This window comes from Calliopsis andreniformis, unplaced genomic scaffold (genome assembly GCF_051401765.1).
Source record: "Calliopsis andreniformis isolate RMS-2024a unplaced genomic scaffold, iyCalAndr_principal scaffold0041, whole genome shotgun sequence".
NCBI classification, from domain to species: Eukaryota; Metazoa; Arthropoda; class Insecta; order Hymenoptera; family Andrenidae; genus Calliopsis; species Calliopsis andreniformis.
Genome location: NW_027480450.1, coordinates 235,217 through 254,841, shown reverse-complemented (window position 1 = coordinate 254,841; position 19,625 = coordinate 235,217).

The window sequence follows — 19,625 nt, the reverse complement described above, 5'->3', positions numbered from 1 at the left end:
AGGACTGCGGACTGAGGATTGAGGATTGAGAATTGAGGATTGAGGATTGAGGATTGAAGATTGAGGATTGGGTATTGAGGATTGAAGAATGCGGGTTGAGGATTGAGGATTGAGAATTGAGGATTGAAGCCTGAGTATTCAGGATTGAAGATTGACGATTGAGGATTGAGGATTGAGGATTGAGAATTGAGGATTGAGGATTGAAAGTTTAGTATTGAGGATTGAAGATTGAGGATTGAGGATTGAGGATTGAGTATTGAGGATTGAAAGTTGAGGATTTGGGACTGAGTGTTGAGGGTTGAGTGATGAGGATTGATGTTTGTGGATAGAGATTTGAAGATTGCAGATTGAGTATTGAGTATTGAAAACTGTGAATTGAGAATATTCTATTGAGGATTGAGGATTGACAACTGATTGTTGAGGACTGAGGGCTGAATGTTGAGGATTCAGGATTGAGGATTGACGATTGAGTATTGAAGATTGAGGATTGATGACTGAGGATTGAGGATTGAGGATTGAGTATTGAGGATTGAATATTGAGGATCGACGACTGAGGATTGAGGATTGAGAATGAGGGCTGAGGGTTGAGGATTAAGGTATGAGTATTGAAGCCGGAGAACTCAGGATATTCTATTGAGTATTGAGAATTGAGTATTGATGTTTGAGTATTGAGCACTGAGGATTGAGGGTTGAAGATTTAGTATTGAGGATTCAGAATTGAGGTTTGAGTACTGAGGATTCAGTATTGAAGATTGAGTATAGAGGATTGAATATTGAGGATTGAGGATTGAGGATTGAGGATTGAGGATGAGGTCTGAGGGCTGAGGATTGAGGTTTGAGGACTGAGTACTGAGGATTGAGGATTGAGGATTGAGGATTGAGGATTGAGGACTGAAGATTGAGAATTGAGGATTGAAGATTGAGGATTGGGGACTGAGTCTTGAGGGTTGAGTGATTAGAATTGATGTTTGCGCATAGAGATTTGAAGATTGCAGATTGAGTATTGAGTATTGAAAACTGTGAATTGAGGATTTTCTATTGAGCATTGAGGATTGACAACTGATTGTTGAGATCTGAGGGATGAAGATTGAGGATACAGGATTGTGGATTCAAAATTGAGGTTTGAGGACCGAGGATTGAGGACTGAACATTGAGTACTGAGGATTGAAGATTGAGGATTGGGGACTGAGTGTTGAGGGTTGAGAGATGAGAATTGATGTTTGAGGACAGAGAATTGAAGATTGCAGGTTGAGTATTGAGTATTGAAAACTGTGAATAGAGGATATTCTATTGAGAATTGAGGATTGACAACTGATTGTTGAGGACTGAGTGCTGAAGATTGAGGATTCAGGATTGAGGATTCAGGATTGAGGTTTCAGGACTGAGGATTGAGGACTGAGGATTGAGGATTGAGGATTGAAGATTGAATATTGATGATTGAAGATTGAGGATTAAGGATTGAGGGTTGTAGATTGAGGACGAGGACTGAGGTTTGAGTATTGATGTTTGAGGTCTGAGGATTGAGGATTGAGGATTGAGAATTCAGGACTGAGGATTGAGGATTGAAGATTTAAGATTGGGTATTGAGGATTGAAGAATGAGGATTGGGGATTGAGCATTGAGGATTGAGGATTGAGGATTGAGGATTGAAGACTGTGGATTTGGGACTGAGGATTGAAGATTCAGGATTGAGGATTGAGAATTGAGGATTGAGGATTGAGGATTGAAGATTCAGTATTTTGGATTGAAGATTGAGAATTGAGGATTGAGTATTGAACATTGAGGACTGAGTGTTGAGGGCTGAGTGATGAGAATTGATGATTGTGGATAGAGATTTGAAGATAGCTGATTGAGTATTGAGAATCGAAAACTCTGAATTGAGAATATTCTATTGAGGATTGAGGATTGACAACTGATTGTTGAGGACTGAGGGCTGAAGACTGAGGATTCAGGATTGAGGTTTCAGAATTGAGGTTTGAGCACTGAGGATTGAGGATTGAAGATTGAGTATCGAGAATTGAAGATTGGGGATTGAGGATTGAGGATTGAGGATTGAGAATTGAGGATTGAGGATCAGGGCTGAGGGTTGAGGATTGAGGATTGAGGATTGAGGGTTGAAGGCTGAGGATTGGGGACTGAGTGTTGAGGGTTGAGTGATGAGAATTGATGTTTGTGGATATAGATTTGAAGATTGCAGGTTGAGTATTGAGTATTGAAAACTGTGAATTGAGGATATTCTACTGACGATTGAGGATTGACTACAGATTGTTGAGGACTGCGGTCTGAAGATTGAGGATTCAGGATTGAGGGTTCAGAATTGAGGTTTGAGGACTGAGGATTGAGGATTGAAGATTGAGTATTAAGGATTGAAGATTGAGGATTGATGATTGAGGATTGAGGATTGAGGACGAGGGCTGAGGGCTGAGGACTGAGGTTTGAGGACTGAGGACTGAGGGTTGAGGATCGAGAATTGAGAATTGAGTATTGAAGATTGAGTATTGATGATTGAGGATTGAGGAATGAGGATTGAGGATTGAGGATTGAGGATTGAAGATTGGGTATTGAGGATTGAAGGTTGAGGATTGGGGATTGAGGATTGAGGATTGAGGATTGAGGATTGAAGATTGAGGATTTGGGACTGAGGATTGAAGATTCAGTATTGAGGATTGAAGATTGAGTATTGAGGATTGAGGATCGAAGATTGAGGACTGAGTGTTGAGGGTTGATTGATGAGAATTGATGTTTGTGTATTGAGATTTGAAGATTGAAGATTGGGGATTGAGTATTGAAAACAGAGAATTGAGGATATTCTATTGAGGACTGAGGATTTACGATTGATTGTTGAGGACTGAGGTCTGCAGACAGAGGATTCAGGTTTGAGGATTCGGGTTTGAGGTTTGAGGACTGAGGATTGAGGGTTGAGGATTGAGGATTGAAGATTGACGGTTGAGGATTGAGGATTGAGGATGGAGGATTCAAGAGAGAGGACTGAGTGTTGAGGATTGAGTGTTGAGAATTGACGTTTGAGGATTGAGATTTGATTATTGTATATTGTGGATAGAGTATTGAACCATTAGATTTCAGGATGTTCTATTGAGTATTGAGAATTGAGGATTGATGGTTGAGTATTGAGGATCAATGGTTGAGGGTTGTGTGTTGAATATTGAGGATTGAGGATTGAGGACTGAGGATTGAGGATTGAGGTTGAAGATTGAGTATTGATGGTTGAGTATTGAGGGTTGAGGACTGAGGACGAGGGCTGACGGTTGAGGATTGAGGTTTGAGGATTGTGGATTGAGGATTGAGGACTGAGGATTGAGGATTTTGGATTGAGCATTGTGGATTGAAGATTGTGGACTGGGGATTGAGGGTTGAATATTGAGGATTAAGGATTGAGGATTGGGGATTGAGGCTCTAGGATTGGAGATTGACTATTGAGGATTGAAGGTTGAGGATTGAGGATTGAGGATTGAGAATTGTGAACTGAGGATGAGGACTGAGGTTTGAGGAATGAGGTTTGAGGAACGAGGATTGAGGATTGAGGATTGAGGACTGCGGATTGACGATTGATTATTGAATATTGAGGATTGATGACTGAGGATTGAGGATTGAGGATTGAGGATTGAGGAATGAGGATTGAAGGTTGAAGATTGAGTACTGAGGATTCAGGATTGATGACTGAGGATTGAGGATCGAGGATAGAGGATGAGGGCTGAGGGTTGAGGATTGAGGTCTGAGTATTGAATCCTGCGACTTCAGGATATTCTATTGAGTATTGAGAATTGAGGATCGATGGTTGAGAATTGAGGATTGAGAATTGAGGATTGAGGATTTAGTATTGAAGACTGAGGATTGATGATTGAGAATTGAGGAATGAGGATTGAGGATTGAGGATTGAGGATCGAAGGTTGAGTATTGAGGATTGAAGATTGAGGATTGGGGATTGAGGATTGAGGAATGAGTAATGAGGATTGAAGATTGAGGATTTGGGATTGAGGATTGAAGATTCAGGGTTGAGGATTGAGAATTGAGGATTGAGGATTGAGGATTGAAGATTCAGTATCTTGGATTGAAAATTGAGAACTGAGGATTGAGGATTGAACATTGAGGACTGAGTGTTGAGGGCTGAGTGATGAGAATTGATGTTTGCGGATAGAGATTTGAAGATAGCAGATTGGCTATTGAGTATTGAAAACTGTGAATTGAGAATATTCTATTGAGGATTGAGGATTGACAACTGATTGTTGAGGACTGAGGGCTGAAGGTTGAGGATTCAGGATTGAGGATTGACGATTGAGTATTGAAGATTGAGGATTGATGACTGAGGATTGAGGATTGAGGATTGAGGATTGAGGATTGAGGATTGAAGATTGAGTATTGAGGATTGAATATTGAGGATCGACGACTGAGGATTGAGGATTGAGAATGAGGGCTGAGGGTTGAGGATTAAGGTATGAGTATTGAAGCCGGAGAACTCAGGATATTCTATTGAGTATTGAGAATTGAGTATTGATGTTTGAGTATTGAGCACTGAGGATTGAGGGCTGAAGATTTAGTATTGAGGATTCAGAATTGAGGTTTGAGTACTGAGGATTCAGGATTGAAGATTGAGTATAGAGGATTGAATATTGAGGATTGTGGATTGAGGATTGAGGATTGAGGATGAGGTCTGAGGGCTGAGGATTGAGGATTGAGGATTGAGGATTGAAGACTGAGTATTTGGGACTGAGGATTGAAGATTCAGGATTGAGGATTGAGAATTGAGGATTGAGGATTGAGGATTGAAGATTCAGTATTTTGGATTGAAGATTGAGAATTGAGGATTGAGGATTGAACATTGAGGACTGAGTGTTGAGGGCTGAGTGATGAGAATTGATGATTGTGGATAGAGATTTGAAGATAGCAGATTGAGTATTGAGAATTGAAAACTCTGAATTGAGAATATTCTATTGAGGATTGAGGATTGACAACTGATTGTTGAGGACTGAGGGCTGAAGATTGAGGATTCAGAATTGAGGATTCAGAATTGAGGTTTGAGGACTGAGGATTGAGGATTGAAGATTGAGTATCGAGTATTGAAGATTGAGGATTGAGGATTGAGGATTGATGATTGAGGATTGAGGATTGAGGATCAGGGCTGAGGGTTGAGGATTGAGAATTGAGGATTGAGGATAGAAGGTTGAGGATTGGGGACTGAGTGTTGAGGGTTGAGTGATGAGAATTGATGTTTGTGGATAGAGATTTGAAGATTGCAGATTGAGTATTGAGTATTGAAAGCTGTGAATTGAGGATATTCTACTGAGGATTGAGGATTGACGACAGATTGTTGAGGACTGCGGTCTGAAGATTGAGGATTCAGGATTGAGGGTTCAGAATTGAGGTTTGAGGACTGAGGATTGAGGATTGAAGATTGAGTATTGATTATTGAAGATTGAGGATTGATGATTGAGGATTGACGATTGAGGACGAGGGCTGACGGCTGAGGACTGAGGTTTGAGGACTGAGGACTGAGGGTTGAGGATCGAGAATTGAGAATTGAGGATTGAGGATTGAAGATTGAGTATTGGGTATTGAGGACTGAAGAATGAGGATTGAAGACTGAGGGTTGAGGTTTGAGGAATGAGGATTGAGGATTGAGGACTGAGAATTGAGGATTGAAGATTGAGCATTGAGGATTGAAGATTGAGGACTGGGGATTGAGGATTGAAGATTGAGGATTAATGATTGAGGTTTGGGGATTGAGGATCTAGGATTGGAGATTGATTATTGAGGATTGAAGATTGAGTATTGAGGATTGTGGGTTGAGAATTGAGAATTGAGGATGAGGACTGAGGGTTGAGGATTGAGGCTTGAGGACTGAGTACTGAGGATTGAGGATTGAGGATTGAGGGTTGAGGATTGAGGATTGAAGATTGAGAATTGAGGATTGAGGATTGGACATTGAGGACTGAGTGTTGAGGTTTGAGTGATGAGAATTGACGTTTGTGCATAGAGATTTGAAGATTGCGGATGGAGTATTGAGTATTGAAAACTGTGAATTGAGGGTATACTATTGAGGATTGAGGATTGACAACTGATTGTAGAGGACTGAGGGCTGAAGATTGAGAATTCAGGATTGAGGATTCAGGATTGAGGTTTGAGGACTGAGGACTGAGGGCTGAGTATTGAGGATTCAGGATTGAGGATTCGGGTTTGAGGTTTGAGGACTGAGGATTGTGGGTTGAGGATTGAGGATTGAGGTTTGACGTTTGAGGACTGAGGATTGAGGATGGAGGATTCAAGAGAGATGACAGAGTGTTGAGAATTGAGTGTTGAGAATTAATGTTTGAGGATTGAGATTTGATTATTGTATATTGTGGATTGAGTGTTGAACCATGAGATTTCAGAATATTCTGTTGAGTATTGAGAATTGAGGATTGATGGTTGAGTATTGAGGATTGAGGATTGAGGGTTGTTGATTGCAGATTGAGGATTTGGGACTGAGGATTGAAGATTCAGGATTGAGGATTGAGAGTTGAGGATTGAGGATTGAGGATTGAATATTCAGTATTGAGGATTCAAGACTGAGAATTGAGGATTGAGGATTGAACATTGAAGACTGAGTGTTGAGGGCTGAGTGATGAGAATTGATGATTGTGGATAGAGATTTGAAGATAGCAGATTGAGTATTGAGAATCGAAAACTCTGAATTGAGAATATTCTATTGAGGATTGAGAATTGACAACTGATTGTTGAGGACTGAGGGCTGAAGATTGAGGATTCAGGATTGAGGATTCAGAATTGAGGTTTGAGGACTGAGGATTGAGGATTGAAGATTGAGTATCCAGTATTGAAGATTGAGGATTGAGGATTGAGGATTGAGGATTGAGGATTGAGGATTGAGGATTGAGGATCAGGGCTGAGGGTTGAGGATTGAGGATTGAGGATTGAGGGTTGAAGGCTGAGGATTGGGGACTGAGTGTTGAGGGTTGAGTGATGAGAATTGATGTTTGTGGATATAGATTTGAAGATTGCAGATTGAGTATTGAGTATTGAAAACTGTGAATTGTGGATATTCTACTGAGGATTGAGGATTGACTACAGATTGTTGAGGACTGCGGTCTGAAGATTGAGGATTCAGGATTGAGGGTTCAGAATTGAGGTTTGAGGACTGAGGATTGAGGATTGAAGATTGAGTATTAAGGATTGAACATTGAGGATTGATGATTGAGGATTGAGGATTGAGGACGAGGGCTGAGGGCTGAGGACTGAGGTTTGAGGACTGAGGACTGAGGGTTGAGGATCGAGAATTGAGAATTGAGGATTGAAGATTGAGTATTGAGGATTGAATATTGAGGAATGAGGATTGAGGATTGTGGATTGAGGATTGAGGATTGAAGATTGAGTATTAAGTATTGAAAACTGTGAACTGATGATATTCTATTGAGGATTGAGGTTTGACAGCTGATTGTTGAGGACTGAGGGCTGAAGATTGAGGATTCAGAATTGAGGATTCAGGATTGAGGTTTGAGGGCTGAGGATTGAGGATTGAGGATGAGGACTGAGGGTTGAGGATTGAGGTTTGAGGAATGAGGATTGAGGATTGAGGATTGAGGATTGAGTATGGAGGATGAGGGCTGAGGGTTGAGGATTGAGGTTTGAGCTTTGAGCCCTGAGAATTCAGGATATTATATTGAGTATTGAGAATTGAGTATTGATGTTTGAGTATTGAGCACTGAGGATTGAGGGCTGAAGATTTAGTATTGAGGATTCAGAATTGAGGTTTGAGTACTGAGGATTCAGGATTGAAGATTGAGTATAGAGGATTGAATATTGAGGATTGTGGATTGAGGATTGAGGATTGAGGATGAGGTCTGAGGGCTGAGGATTGAGGATTGAGGATTGAGGATTGAAGACTGAGTATTTGGGACTGAGGATTGAAGATTCAGGATTGAGGATTGAGAATTGAGGATTGAGGATTGAGGATTGAAGATTCAGTATTTTGGATTGAAGATTGAGAATTGAGGATTGAGGATTGAACATTGAGGACTGAGTGTTGAGGGCTGAGTGATGAGAATTGATGATTGTGGATAGAGATTTGAAGATAGCAGATTGAGTATTGAGAATTGAAAACTCTGAATTGAGAATATTCTATTGAGGATTGAGGATTGACAACTGATTGTTGAGGACTGAGGGCTGAAGATTGAGGATTCAGAATTGAGGATTCAGAATTGAGGTTTGAGGACTGAGGATTGAGGATTGAAGATTGAGTATCGAGTATTGAAGATTGAGGATTGAGGATTGAGGATTGATGATTGAGGATTGAGGATTGAGGATCAGGGCTGAGGGTTGAGGATTGAGAATTGAGGATTGAGGATAGAAGGTTGAGGATTGGGGACTGAGTGTTGAGGGTTGAGTGATGAGAATTGATGTTTGTGGATAGAGATTTGAAGATTGCAGATTGAGTATTGAGTATTGAAAGCTGTGAATTGAGGATATTCTACTGAGGATTGAGGATTGACGACAGATTGTTGAGGACTGCGGTCTGAAGATTGAGGATTCAGGATTGAGGGTTCAGAATTGAGGTTTGAGGACTGAGGATTGAGGATTGAAGATTGAGTATTGATTATTGAAGATTGAGGATTGATGATTGAGGATTGACGATTGAGGACGAGGGCTGACGGCTGAGGACTGAGGTTTGAGGACTGAGGACTGAGGGTTGAGGATCGAGAATTGAGAATTGAGGATTGAGGATTGAAGATTGAGTATTGGGTATTGAGGACTGAAGAATGAGGATTGAAGACTGAGGGTTGAGGTTTGAGGAATGAGGATTGAGGATTGAGGACTGAGAATTGAGGATTGAAGATTGAGCATTGAGGATTGAAGATTGAGGACTGGGGATTGAGGATTGAAGATTGAGGATTAATGATTGAGGTTTGGGGATTGAGGATCTAGGATTGGAGATTGATTATTGAGGATTGAAGATTGAGTATTGAGGATTGTGGGTTGAGAATTGAGAATTGAGGATGAGGACTGAGGGTTGAGGATTGAGGCTTGAGGACTGAGTACTGAGGATTGGGGATTGAGGATTGAGGGTTGAGGATTGAGGATTGAAGATTGAGAATTGAGGATTGAGGATTGGACATTGAGGACTGTGTGTTGAGGTTTGAGTGATGAGAATTGACGTTTGTGCATAGAGATTTGAAGATTGCGGATGGAGTATTGAGTATTGAAAACTGTGAATTGAGGGTATACTATTGAGGATTGAGGATTGACAACTGATTGTAGAGGACTGAGGGCTGAAGATTGAGAATTCAGGATTGAGGATTCAGGATTGAGGTTTGAGGACTGAGGACTGAGGGCTGAGTATTGAGGATTCAGGATTGAGGATTCGGGTTTGAGGTTTGAGGACTGAGGATTGTGGGTTGAGGATTGAGGATTGAGGTTTGACGTTTGAGGACTGAGGATTGAGGATGGAGGATTCAAGAGAGATGACAGAGTGTTGAGAATTGAGTGTTGAGAATTAATGTTTGAGGATTGAGATTTGATTATTGTATATTGTGGATTGAGTGTTGAACCATGAGATTTCAGAATATTCTGTTGAGTATTGAGAATTGAGGATTGATGGTTGAGTATTGAGGATTGAGGATTGAGGGTTGTTGATTGCAGATTGAGGATTTGGGACTGAGGATTGAAGATTCAGGATTGAGGATTGAGAGTTGAGGATTGAGGATTGAGGATTGAATATTCAGTATTGAGGATTCAAGACTGAGAATTGAGGATTGAGGATTGAACATTGAAGACTGAGTGTTGAGGGCTGAGTGATGAGAATTGATGATTGTGGATAGAGATTTGAAGATAGCAGATTGAGTATTGAGAATCGAAAACTCTGAATTGAGAATATTCTATTGAGGATTGAGAATTGACAACTGATTGTTGAGGACTGAGGGCTGAAGATTGAGGATTCAGGATTGAGGATTCAGAATTGAGGTTTGAGGACTGAGGATTGAGGATTGAAGATTGAGTATCCAGTATTGAAGATTGAGGATTGAGGATTGAAGATTGAGGATTGAGGATTGAGGATTGAGGATCAGGGCTGAGGGTTGAGGATTGAGGATTGAGGATTGAGGGTTGAAGGCTGAGGATTGGGGACTGAGTGTTGAGGGTTGAGTGATGAGAATTGATGTTTGTGGATATAGATTTGAAGATTGCAGATTGAGTATTGAGTATTGAAAACTGTGAATTGTGGATATTCTACTGAGGATTGAGGATTGACTACAGATTGTTGAGGACTGCGGTCTGAAGATTGAGGATTCAGGATTGAGGGTTCAGAATTGAGGTTTGAGGACTGAGGATTGAGGATTGAAGATTGAGTATTAAGGATTGAACATTGAGGATTGATGATTGAGGATTGAGGATTGAGGACGAGGGCTGAGGGCTGAGGACTGAGGTTTGAGGACTGAGGACTGAGGGTTGAGGATCGAGAATTGAGAATTGAGGATTGAAGATTGAGTATTGAGGATTGAATATTGAGGAATGAGGATTGAGGATTGTGGATTGAGGATTGAGGATTGAAGATTGAGTATTAAGTATTGAAAACTGTGAACTGATGATATTCTATTGAGGATTGAGGTTTGACAGCTGATTGTTGAGGACTGAGGGCTGAAGATTGAGGATTCAGAATTGAGGATTCAGGATTGAGGTTTGAGGGCTGAGGATTGAGGATTGAGGATGAGGACTGAGGGTTGAGGATTGAGGTTTGAGGAATGAGGATTGAGGATTGAGGATTGAGGATTGAGTATGGAGGATGAGGGCTGAGGGTTGAGGATTGAGGTTTGAGCTTTGAGCCCTGAGAATTCAGGATATTATATTGAGTATTGAGAATTGAGGATTGATGTTTGAGTATTGAGGACTGAGGATTACGGGTTGAAGATTTAGCATTGAGGATTCAGAATTGATGTTTGAGGACTGAGGATTCAGGAATGAAAATTGAGTATAGAGGATTGAAGATTGAGGATTGAGGATTGAGGATTGAGGATTGTGGATTGAGGATGAGGTCTGAGGGTTGAGGATTGAAGTTTGAGGACTGAGTACTGAGGGTTGAGGATTGAGGATTGAGGATTGAGGATTGAGGATTGAAGATTGAGAATTGAGGATTGAGGATTGGACATTGAGGACTGAGTGTTGAGGGCTGAGTGATGAGAATTGACGTTTGTGGATAGAGATTTGAAGATAGCAGATTGAGTATTGAGTATTGAAAACTGTGAATTGAGAATATTCTATTGAGGATTGAGGATTGACTACTGATTCTTGAGGACTGAGGGCTGAAGATTGAGGATTCAGAATTGAGGATTAGGGTTTGAGGTTTGAGGACTGAGGATTGAGGGTTGAGGATTGATGATTGAGGATTGACGGTTGAGGATTGAGGATTGAGGATTGAGGATTGAGGATTGAAGATTGAGTATTCATGATTGAGTGTTGAGGGTTGGGGATTGAGGACGAGGTCCGACGGTTGAGGATTGAAGATTGAGTATTGAGGATTGAAGATTGAGGATTGGGGATTGAGGACTGAGGATTGAGGATCGAGGCATGAGGATCGAGGATGGAGGATGAGTGGTGAGGGTTGAGGATTGAGGATTGAGTATTGAATCCTGCGAATTCAGGATATTCTATTGAGTATTGAGTATTGAGGATTGATGGTTGAGTGTTGAGGATTGAGGATTAAGGATTGAGTATTGAAGATTGAGGATTGATGATTGAGGATTGAGGAATGAGGATTGAGGATTGAGGATTGAGGATTGAAGATTGGGTATTGAGGATTGAAGATTGAGGATTGGGGATTGAGGATTGAGGATTGAGGATTGAGGATTGAAGATTGAGGATTTGGGACTGAGGATTGAAGATTCAGTATTGAGGATTGAGGATCGAAGATTGAGGACTGAGTGTTGAGGGTTGATTGATGAGAATTGATGTTTGTGTATTGAGATCTGAAGATTGAAGATTGGGGATTGAGTATTGAAAACAGAGAATTGAGGATATTCTATTGAGGACTGAGGATTTACGGTTGATTGTTGAGGACTGAGGGCTGCAGACAGAGGATTCAGGTTTGAGGATTCGGGTTTGAGGTTTGAGGACTGAGGATTGAGGGTTGAGGATTGAGGATTGAAGATTGACGGTTGAGGATTGAGGATTGAGGATGGAGGATTCAAGAGAGAGGACTGAGAGTTGAGGATTGAGTGTTGAGAATTGACGTTTGAGGATTGAGATTTGATTATTGTATATTGTGGATAGAGTATTGAACCATTAGATTTCAGGATGTTCTATTGAGTATTGAGAATTGAGGATTGATGGTTGAGTATTGAGGATCGATGGTTGAGGGTTGAAGGCTGAGGATTGGGGACTGAGTGTTGCGGGTTGAGTGATGAGAATTGATGTTTGTGGATATAGATTTGAAGATTGCAGATTGAGTATTGAGTATTGAAAACTGTGAATTGTGGATATTCTACTGAGGATTGAGGATTGACTACAGATTGTTGAGGACTGCGGTCTGAAGATTGAGGATTCAGGATTGAGGGTTCAGAATTGAGGTTTGAGGACTGAGGATTGAGGATTGAAGATTGAGTATTAAGGATTGAAGATTGAGGATTGATGATTGAGGATTGAGGATTGAGGACGAGGGCTGAGGGCTGAGGACTGAGGTTTGAGGACTGAGGACTGAGGGTTGAGGATCGAGAATTGAGAATTGAGGATTGAAGATTGAGTATTGAGGATTGAATATTGAGGAATGAGGATTGAGGATTGTGGATTGAGGATTGAGGATTGAAGATTGAGTATTAAGTATTGAAAACTGTGAACTGATGATATTCTATTGAGGATTGAGGTTTGACAGCTGATTGTTGAGGACTGAGGGCTGAAGATTGAGGATTCAGAATTGAGGATTCAGGATTGAGGTTTGAGGGCTGAGGACTGAGGATTGAGGATGAGGACTGAGGGTTGAGGATTGAGGTTTGAGGAATGAGGATTGAGGATTGAGGATTGAGGATTGAGTATGGAGGATGAGGGCTGAGGGTTGAGGATTGAGGTTTGAGCTTTGAGCCCTGAGAATTCAGGATATTATATTGAGTATTGAGAATTGAGGATTGATGTTTGAGTATTGAGGACTGAGGATTACGGGTTGAAGATTTAGCATTGAGGATTCAGAATTGATGTTTGAGGACTGAGGATTCAGGAATGAAAATTGAGTATAGAGGATTGAAGATTGAGGATTGAGGATTGAGGATTGAGGATTGTGGATTGAGGATGAGGTCTGAGGGTTGAGGATTGAAGTTTGAGGACTGAGTACTGAGGGTTGAGGATTGAGGATTGAGGATTGAGGATTGAGGATTGAAGATTGAGAATTGAGGATTGAGGATTGGACATTGAGGACTGAGTGTTGAGGGCTGAGTGATGAGAATTGACGTTTGTGGATAGAGATTTGAAGATAGCAGATTGAGTATTGAGTATTGAAAACTGTGAATTGAGAATATTCTATTGAGGATTGAGGATTGACTACTGATTCTTGAGGACTGAGGGCTGAAGATTGAGGATTCAGGATTGTGGATTAGGGTTTGAGGTTTGAGGACTGAGGATTGAGGGTTGAGGATTGAGGATTGAGGATTGACGGTTGAGGATTGAGGATTGAGGATTGAGGATTGAGGATTGAAGATTGAGTATTCATGATTGAGTGTTGAGGGTTGGGGATTGAGGACGAGGTCCGACGGTTGAGGATTGAAGATTGAGTATAGAGGATTGAAGATTGAGGATTGGGGATTGAGGACTGAGGATTGAGGATCGAGGCATGAGGATCGAGGACGGAGGATGAGTGGTGAGGGTTGAGGATTGAGGATTGAGTATTGAAACCTGCGAATTCAGGATATTCTATTGAGTATTGAGTATTGAGGATTGATGGTTGAGTGTTGAGGATTGAGGATTAAGGATTGAGTATTGAAGATTGAGGATTGATGATTGAGGATTGAGGAATGAGGATTGAGGATTGAGGATTGAGGATTGAAGATTGGGTATTGAGGATTGAAGATTGAGGATTGGGGATTGAGGATTGAGGATTGAGGATTGAGGATTGAAGATTGAGGATTTGGGACTGAGGATTGAAGATTCAGTATTGAGGATTGAGGATCGAAGATTGAGGATTGATGATTGAGGATTGAGGAATGAGGTTTGAGGACTGAGGATTGAGGATTGAAGATTGAGTATTAAGGATTGAAGATTGAGGATTGATGATTGAGGATTGAGGATTGAGGACGAGGGCTGAGGGCTGAGGACTGAGGTTTGAGGACTGAGGACTGAGGGTTGAGGATCGAGAATTGAGAATTGAGGATTGAAGATTGAGTATTGAGGATTGAATATTGAGGAATGAGGATTGAGGATTGTGGATTGAGGATTGAGGATTGAAGATTGAGTATTAAGTATTGAAAACTGTGAACTGATGATATTCTATTGAGGATTGAGGTTTGACAGCTGATTGTTGAGGACTGAGGGCTGAAGATTGAGGATTCAGAATTGAGGATTCAGGATTGAGGTTTGAGGGCTGAGGATTGAGGATTGAGCATGAGGAGTGAGGGTTGAGGATTGAGGTTTGAGGAATGAGGATTGAGGATTGAGGATTAAGGATTGAGTATGGAGGATGAGGGCTGAGGGTTGAGGATTGAGGTTTGAGCTTTGAGCCCTGAGAATTCAGGATATTATATTGAGTATTGAGAATTGAGGATTGATGTTTGAGTATTGAGGACTGAGGATTACGGGTTGAAGATTTAGCATTGAGGATTCAGAATTGATGTTTGAGGACTGAGGATTCAGGAATGAAAATTGAGTATAGAGGATTGAAGATTGAGGATTGAGGATTGAGGATTGAGGATTGTGGATTGAGGATGAGGTCTGAGGGTTGAGGATTGAAGTTTGAGGACTGAGTACTGAGGGTTGAGGATTGAGGATTGAGGATTGAGGATTGAGGATTGAAGATTGAGAATTGAGGATTGAGGATTGGACATTGAGGACTGAGTGTTGAGGGCTGAGTGATGAGAATTGACGTTTGTGGATAGAGATTTGAAGATAGCAGATTGAGTATTGAGTATTGAAAACTGTGAATTGAGAATATTCTATTGAGGATTGAGGATTGACTACTGATTCTTGAGGACTGAGGGCTGAAGATTGAGGATTCAGGATTGTGGATTAGGGTTTGAGGTTTGAGGACTGAGGATTGAGGGTTGAGGATTGAGGATTGAGGATTGACGGTTGAGGATTGAGGATTGAGGATTGAGGATTGAGGATTGAAGATTGAGTATTCATGATTGAGTGTTGAGGGTTGGGGATTGAGGACGAGGTCCGACGGTTGAGGATTGAAGATTGAGTATTGAGGATTGAAGATTGAGGATTGGGGATTGAGGACTGAGGATTGAGGATCGAGGCATGAGGATCGAGGACGGAGGATGAGTGGTGAGGGTTGAGGATTGAGGATTGAGTATTGAAACCTGCGAATTCAGGATATTCTATTGAGTATTGAGTATTGAGGATTGATGGTTGAGTGTTGAGGATTGAGGATTAAGGATTGAGTATTGAAGATTGAGGATTGATGATTGAGGATTGAGGAATGAGGATTGAGGATTGAGGATTGAGGATTGAAGATTGGGTATTGAGGATTGAAGATTGAGGATTGGGGATTGAGGATTGAGGATTGAGGATTGAGGATTGAAGATTGAGGATTTGGGACTGAGGATTGAAGATTCAGTATTGAGGATTGAGGATCGAAGATTGAGGACTGAGTGTTGAGGGTTGATTGATGAGAATTGATGTTTGTGTATTGAGATCTGAAGATTGAAGATTGGGGATTGAGTATTGAAAACAGAGAATTGAGGATATTCTATTGAGTACTGAGGATTTACGGTTGATTGTTGAGGACTGAGGGCTGCAGACAGAGGATTCAGGTTTGAGGATTCGGGTTTGAGGTTTGAGGACTGAGGATTGAGGGTTGAGGATTGAGGATTGAAGATTGACGGTTGAGGATTGAGGATTGAGGATGGAGGATTCAAGAGAGAGGACTGAGAGTTGAGGATTGAGTGTTGAGAATTGACGTTTGAGGATTGAGATTTGATTATTGTATATTGTGGATAGAGTATTGAACCATTAGATTTCAGGATGTTCTATTGAGTATTGAGAATTGAGGATTGATGGTTGAGTATTGAGGATCGATGGTTGAGGGTTGTGTGTTGAATATTGAGGATTGAGGATTGTGGATTGAAGATTGAGGATTGAGGATTGAAGATTGAGTATTGAGGATTGAGTGTTGTGGATTGAGTACGAGGACTGAGGGTTGAGTATTGATGTTTGAGGTCTGAGGATTGAAGATTGAGTATTGAGGATTGAGGATTGCGGATTGAGGAATGAGGATTGAAGATTGAGGATTGCGGACTGAGTGTTGAGGGTTGAGTGACGAGAATTGATGTTTGTGGATAGAGATCTGAAGATTGCAGATTGAGTATTTAGTATTGAAAACTGTGAATTGAGGATATTCTATCGAGGATTGAGGATTGACAACTGATCGTTGAGGACTGAGGGCTGAAGATTGAGGATTCAGGATTGAGGATTCAGGATTGAGGTTTGAGGACTGAGGATTTAGGGTTGAAGATTGAGTATTGAGGATTGAAGATTGAGGATTGGGGATTGAGGATTGAGGATTGAGGATTGAGGACTGAGGATGAGGGTAGAGGGTTGAGGGTTGAGGATTGAGGTTTGAGGATTGAAGATTGAGGATTGGGGACTGAGTGTTGAGGGTTGAGAGGTGAGAATTGATGTTTGAGGACAGAGAATTGAAGATTGCAGGTTCAGTATTGAGTATTGAAAACTGTGAATTGAGGATATTCTATTGAGGATTGAGGATTGACAACTGATTGTTGAGGACTGAGTGCTGAAGATTGAGGATTCAGGATTGAGGATTCAGGATTGAGGTTTCAGGACTGAGGATTGAGGACTGAGGATTGAGGATTGAGGATTGAAGATTGAATATTAATGATTGAAGATTGAGGATTGCGGATTGAGGGTTGTAGATTGAGGACGAGGACTGAGGTTTGAGTATTGATGTTTGAGGTCTGAGGATTGAGGATTGAGGATTGAGAATTCAGGACTGAGGGTTGAGGATTGAAGATTTAAGATTGGGTATTGAGGATTGAAGAATGAGGATTGGGGATTGAGCATTGAGGATTGAGGATTGAGGATTGAGGATTGAAGACTGAGGATTTGGGAGTGAGGATTGAAGATTCAGGATTGAGGATTGAGAATTGAGGATTGAGGATTGAGGATTGAAGATTCAGTATTTTGGATTGAAGATTGAGAATTGAGGATTGAGGATTGAAGATTGAGAATTGAGGATTGAAGATTGAGGATTGGGGACAGAGTGTTGAGGGTTGAGTGATTAGAATTGATGTTTGCGCATAGAGATTTGAAGATTGCAGGTGGAGTATTGAGTATTGAAAACTGTGAATTGAGGGTATACTATTGAGGATTGAGGATTGACAACTGATTGTAGAGGACTGAGGGCTGAAGATTGAGAATTCAGGATTGAGGATTCAGGATTGAGGATTCAGAATTGAGGTTTGAGGACTGAGGATTGAGGATTGAAGATTGAGTATTAAGGATTGAAGATTGAGGATTGAGGATTGAGGATTGAGGATTGAGGATGAGGTCTGAGGGTTGAGGATTGAAGTTTGAGGACTGAGTACTGAGGGTTGAGGATTGAGGATTGAGGATTGAGGATTGAGGATTGAAGATTGAGAATTGAGGATTGATGATTGGACATTGAGGACTGAGTGTTGAGGGCTAAGTGATGAGAATTGATGTTTGTGGATAGAGATTTGAAGATAGCAGATTGAGTATTGAGTATTGAAAACTGTGAATTGAGAATATTCTATTGAGGATTGAGGATTGACTACTGATTCTTGAGGACTGAGGGCTGAAGATTGAGGATTCAGAATTGAGGATTCAGAATTGAGGTGTGAGGACTGAGGATTGAGGATTGAAGATTGAGTATCGAGTATTGAAGATTGAGGATTGAGGATTGAGGATTGATGATTGAGGATTGAGGATTGAGGATCAGGGCTGAGGGTTGAGGATTGAGAATTGAGGATTGAGGATAGAAGATTGAGGATTGGGGACTGAGTGTTGAGGGTTGAGTGATGAGAATTGATGTTTGTGGATAGAGATTTGAAGATTGCAGATTGAGTATTGAGTATTGAAAGCTGTGAATTGAGGATATTCTACTGAGGATTGAGGATTGACGACAGATTGTTGAGGACTGCGGTCTGAAGATTGAGGATTCAGGATTGAAGGTTCAGAATTGAGGTTTGAGGACTGAGGATTGAGGATTGAAGATTGAGTATTGATTATTGAAGATTGAGGATTGACGATTGAGGATTGAGGATTGAGGACGAGGGCTGAGGGCTGAGGACTGAGGTTTGAGGACTGAGGACTGAGGGTTGAGGATCGAGAATTGAGAATTGAGGATTGAGGATTGAAGATTGAGGATTGGGTATTGAGGACTGAAGAATGAGTATTGAGGACTGAGGGTTGAGGTTTGAGGAATGAGGATTGAGGATTGAGGACTGAGAATTGAGGATTGAAGATGGAGCATTGAGGATTGAAGATTGAGGACTGGGGATTGAGGATTGAAGATTGAGGATTAATGATTGAGGTTTGGGGATTGAGGATCTAGGATTGGAGATTGATTATTGAGGATTGAAGATTGAGTATTGAGGATTGTGGGTTGAGAATTGAGAATTGAGGATGAGGACTGAGGGTTGAGGATTGAGGTTTGAGGAATGAGGATTGAGGATTGAGGATTGAGGATTGAGTATGGAGGATGAGGGCTAAGGGTTGAGGATTGAGGTTTGAGTTTTGAGCCCTGAGAATTCAGGATATTATACTGAGTATTGAGAATTGAGGATTGATGTTTGAGTATTGAGGACTGAGGATTACGGGTTGAAGATTTAGCATTGAGGATTCAGAATTGATGTTTGAGGACTGAGGATTCAGGAATGAAAATTGAGTATAGAGGATTGAAGATTGAGGATTGAGGATTGAGGATTGAGGATTGAGGATGAGGCCTGAGGGTTGAGGATTGAGGCTTGAGGACTGAGTACTGAGGATTGAGGTTTGAGGATTGAGGATTGAGGATTGAGGATTGAAGATTGAGAATTGAGGATTGAGGATTGAAGATTGAGAATTGAGGATTGAAGATTGAGGATTGGGGACAGAGTGTTGAGGGTTGAGTGATTAGAATTGATGTTTGCGCATAGAGATTTGAAGATTGCAGGTGGAGTATTGAGTATTGAAAACTGTGAATTGAGGGTATACTATTGAGGATTGAGGATTGACAACTGATTGTAGAGGACTGAGGGCTGAAGATTGAGAATTCAGGATTGAGGATTCAGGATTGAGGTTTGAGGACTGAGGATTGAGGATTGAAGATTGAGTATTAAGGATTGAAGATTGAGGATTGAGGATTGAGGATTGAGGATTGAGGATGAGGTCTGAGGGTTGAGGATTGAAGTTTGAGGACTGAGTACTGAGGGTTGAGGATTGAGGATTGAGGATTGAGGATT